The sequence below is a fragment of the Lutjanus erythropterus genome, chromosome 15 (genome assembly GCF_056507025.1).
Source record: "Lutjanus erythropterus isolate fLutEry1 chromosome 15, fLutEry1.hap2, whole genome shotgun sequence".
Taxonomy (NCBI): domain Eukaryota; kingdom Metazoa; phylum Chordata; class Actinopteri; order Lutjaniformes; family Lutjanidae; genus Lutjanus; species Lutjanus erythropterus.
Genome location: NC_139331.1, coordinates 24,387,378 through 24,391,898, shown reverse-complemented (window position 1 = coordinate 24,391,898; position 4,521 = coordinate 24,387,378). Strand labels below are relative to the sequence as shown.

Genomic DNA, 4,521 nt, shown 5'->3' with positions numbered 1-4,521 from the left:
GGTGTGTCTGCTTTATTTGAATGTCTATGTACAGTGTCAGTTCACTGCCTGACTGTCTGTCCACCTGTGCCTCTGACTGCACAGTGTGGAAAGACGCCTCAGTCTCATGACATGAGTGTTGACTGCTTGACATTTACAAAAAAGATTAAAAACACTGCCAAGGAAAATGATTACATGGATAAAATGTACTGTATTCAGGATTCAGTGATTCCTATATTTCTCTTTGCCTTTCCTTCCTTAAAAAAACTGACAGCCAGCACTGATCAAGTGAAAAAAGAGCTTGCTGCAGAGTAAGAAAAGTTACTATAGCGTCTTTTTTTCTCACCAAAATATGCAGAATACACACTGTTCTGCCCTGTCCTTCCTGTGTGAGACAGCTCTCCTTATTACAAACCTAATTCATCTTAGGTTTTCTGAGAAAGTACAAAAGCTGAATGTGTAAACTAGTGCAAGCAACAAAGCTGAAAAGCTAGGAGATAGATGCACCACGTCTGTCAGGAACAAGCAAGCTGCTGACTAAGAGCAAAACCAAAGAACGACTCAGTGCTAATTTCTAAAGTTGACCTGCTGGCTCATAAAAACTTTACTCTACTGAGGCATTTGCTGACATCATTGCTGGAAAAGCTGACTAAAGAGTTATAAAAAGGCTAAAAGATAAGAACAGATCTTGAGTAAAACAGAATAACCTCTGCCTCTTACGAGTGTTACGGCCTTATGAGTCAACAGAAAAAACAGGAACCAAAAGTGAGCACATTTTTGCATATATGAAAGGAAAAACTCACCATATTGAAGTGTCTATAATATCTTAGTATCTATATTTTCCATTTCTATACAGTGACTTTGCAAAAAAACACAACACGACAAAAAACAGCTGGACCAAAACATTCTCCACTTACTGGAAATTTTACGGCGCTTTCGGACACATTTTTCATCAGTGAATGGAGTTTTCTCAGGTGTCCTGGAGATCTGGAAAAAAGACAACACATGGACTGTAAGTCAAGATTTTGTTTGTGTCAAACTGCTATTTCCAAGGTCAAGGTTGAACGTTTATGGTCAAGATGCACAATATGTTAATTCTGCCACTAAGGGCATCTCTTACAGTAAAATAAAAAAAATCTGTATGACATGACTTGGACAGAAATCATGTTCATGTACAAGGTCATATTTAGGTTTTATTCAAGTTATGCATAGTCATACTCTGACATATCTGATGTATCCCGTATTTTCCCAGAAGTTATAACAACTAACTAGCAATGGGTAGCAAGAAATGCACAGTTTCCTTAAATAAATTATGGATCTTTCTGTGTTTCACCATTGTTGGAAATATTTTGGGATAATGTAAGTACACAATTCAACAAAATATGTAATGTGTCTAGTGTTTTTAGACATTTTTTAGATGATTTTGGACTTCAAGCCTTAAATTATAGCATAAGAAGTATAAAATGGAGGATACTGACTTTGTTATGTATGCAATGAATAAGTGCTATTTATTTAAGTATAATTAGTAGTATTACGTCTGTACTGACGTATTGCTAATTTGGGCTTGAAGACTTTTTCTAATGCAATAAAAGAGATCTTTAAACGAGAACACTCTACAGTGTTGAGTGTGGTCGGGAGGCAGAATTCATATAATTTGGGAATGCCTAGTGATAAGATCTTTCTAGAATTTCACAAAGCGCTAAAAAGCATTCTTGATCCTGGCCTTCCCTTGCAATTTTCCTTTTTTTTTTTTTTTTTTTGAAGAACTCTTGATTTTTAGACAAGGTATCCTGATGAATATTTGTCTGGCATTTTCACATCTGCTTATAAAAAAAAAGTGCATGTGGCACTGGTTACATCATGGACCCCCCACAATACAAGAGCGGATAGATATAGTAAATGACATTTATGTTATGGAAAAGATTTATTTTTCTCTCTGTCATAAGAAAAATGTTTTCATTAAAATATGGACCAAGTGGGTCAAACATGTAAAGCCCTTACAGCCAGATTTTATGGTGGTTTTGAATGAATGACCCTATGATGCTGTTTTACTTTAGAAAACCTTATTTTATTCATTTTATTTCTTTTCTAATCTCCCTCTTGTGTGCATACTTTACCTCTCGTAAAATCTGTAAAAGTCTGTGTGTCTTGTAATATATGCTGTTCAAAAAAATAATAAAAAAAATTAAAGATTTTATAATAATCTGCAGATTGGTCAGTGATAATCTAATAATCAATTTCACCACTGTGAGATAAAGGGGTTTTCGGAGGGATGAAGAAAAAAATGCAAATACTGGGGCAAAAACAGGTCAAAGAAAAATGAATAAAAACAGAAGGACAGATGGAGAGTAGGAGAGATTCCACTCTTCAGGGGTCAAACCTGGACTGAATGGCGATTGAGGGAGAGTAAAGAAGCCCCTGTCCTGTGAGCTGAGTGCTCTCTGTCAGTCTAAGCTTCTGGCCAGAGATGGAGCTGGTTGCCAAGGAGACACACCACCTTCAAGCAGGACGATGGCTCTCACAAATCAACCCATTCATTCCTGTGACGTGAGCAGCACCAATAACAGTGACGTGAGTGTACTATGAGCTCGTGTGGCTCCTGGTGAGAGGAGCTTCATCTTGTGCTGCTCTCTCCTTGGCAACGCTCTCCATCCGGCTCCACAGGTTACCTCAAACGTATAGACTCTCACTATAATAGAGTCCACTGCTTAGCATGTTAGTGCCAACTGTCCTGGCAGCATGTTTCCTCCTCCTCCCTTAGTGACAATGAAATCACACAGACCATCTTCCTCCTCCCATTGGCTGCTAAGCTCCATGGTGATGCCCTGTGATTGGGCATGCCCAGCATGCACTCTCGGCCAATCAGGTTCACTGTATCCAAGAGACTGAAGCATGTAAGGCTATTTAAATCCAACCAGAGACTCACAAGATTGTTCAGATGTATATTTCACAGGGTAAAAAATAAAAAAGCTAGGGGGAAAAAGGTTTACGAGTGGACGAATGTGAAAATCCAGACAGACCCGATTGGTGTTCAGAGTGGTCGGCCCATCTAGACGGGTTAAAGAGACCCAGAGCGAAGCGTGAGTTGAATGAGTGAACTTCTGCATCATGTAGTCTGAGTTTATCTATGAATATCAAGCAACTTCTACTCCTTCTTTGCAGTATGTGAAGCTTGAAGAGAAACCAAATGGACAGAAGAGGTAAAAGCTGGACAACTATGTGTCTTAGTCTTGCGTGGTGCACCCGGAACAGGGATGTTTCAACTTGCACTGGACCACATGCAACTAGAGAGTGAAACTCTCGCTGACGAACGCGGCGTAAGTCTGTAGCCATTTTGCGTCCACTAATTTTTTGAAACGTCACACTTTCTGTGACAACAAAATGGAGGACGGATCCAAATGTCGGGCTGGCAGGACAAAATTCTTTTTGCTGAAAGTGAATATTTAACATTTTCATACTGTAGTACATTGTATTTTTGTTGCTGATAAGAGACTGTAATTTTATTTTGTTTTGATTTACATTTCAGTCTGAATTCGTGTTAAATTATTTTAACTTTCATGAAAACTTAAATGAATGCTACTTGTCATTTACACTGTATATTGCTCTTATTTATCTTCTTCCACGTGTCTGTCAGTGTCACAGAGAGTGGACATGTCAATACAACAAGACAGATAGGGCTTACAGGATGAGAGGAGAGGTGAAAGTAGGCTACAGCAACGGCCGCTGCTCTAAAATCCAGTCTGACCATAATAACAACAGAACTACACTGACAGAAGGTAGTGAAGAAGTAGTAGATGTGTAGCTTCATGAAAGCAAATACATATATGTAGGATATACAAGAACTTCAGCCTTCTGAGTTTATCTAGGAATATCGATCAAATTCTACTCCATCTCTGCACTGATGCTTGAGTTGCGGTGAGTGAAGCTTGAAGATAGCGGGGACAGTAGGTTCAAAACAAACGGACAGAGGAACTAAAAGCCGGAGGTCTCCTCTGTTGTACAACTATGTGTGAGCGGGGCAGTTGGTCTTTCATGGTGCAGCCGGATGATTGCATCAAAGACCAACCTGCAGTGGACCACAACATCGAGACATGGCATAAGTCTGTCGCCATTTTGTGTCCGCTCATTTTTTTTTTTTTTTTTAACTTTCTGTGACAACAAAATGAAAAAGAAATGTAATGGTTTCTAAAGAAATTCCAATATAATAATAACAACAACAACAACAACAACAACAACAACAACAACAATAATAAATAATAATGTTTTTGAGGGCGGGATGTGCCTTCTAATCGGCTAAATACACACAATCTGTGAGACTGCATGGGAACTCAGCTCAGCACAGGTCCCTAACTGACCTCACCGAGTAAGCACTGGCTCTGTCTGCCTGGAATTGTTTCTCTGTTTTACCTGATGAAGGTCTAAGGACTGATATGTTGTATCTGTAAATAGTTATAAGTTATATGCAAGTAAAGGACAGTGTAGGAGTTCTCTCTTCTCTTGAGCTGGTAGCACAAAATTATTTTTGCTGAATGATTTTGCGAA

General features: G+C 38.8%; 1 long non-coding RNA gene across 1 annotated transcript; it reads left to right on the top strand.

Moving 5' to 3' along the window:
• The first annotated feature begins 2,924 nt into the window (after positions 1 to 2,924).
• On the top strand, positions 2,925 to 3,775 carry LOC146314475 (uncharacterized). Its single transcript, XR_014771950.1, has 2 exons — positions 2,925 to 3,059; positions 3,142 to 3,775. It is a non-coding gene; the product is annotated as an uncharacterized LOC146314475 (long non-coding RNA).
• Positions 3,776 to 4,521: the final 746 nt, after the last annotated feature.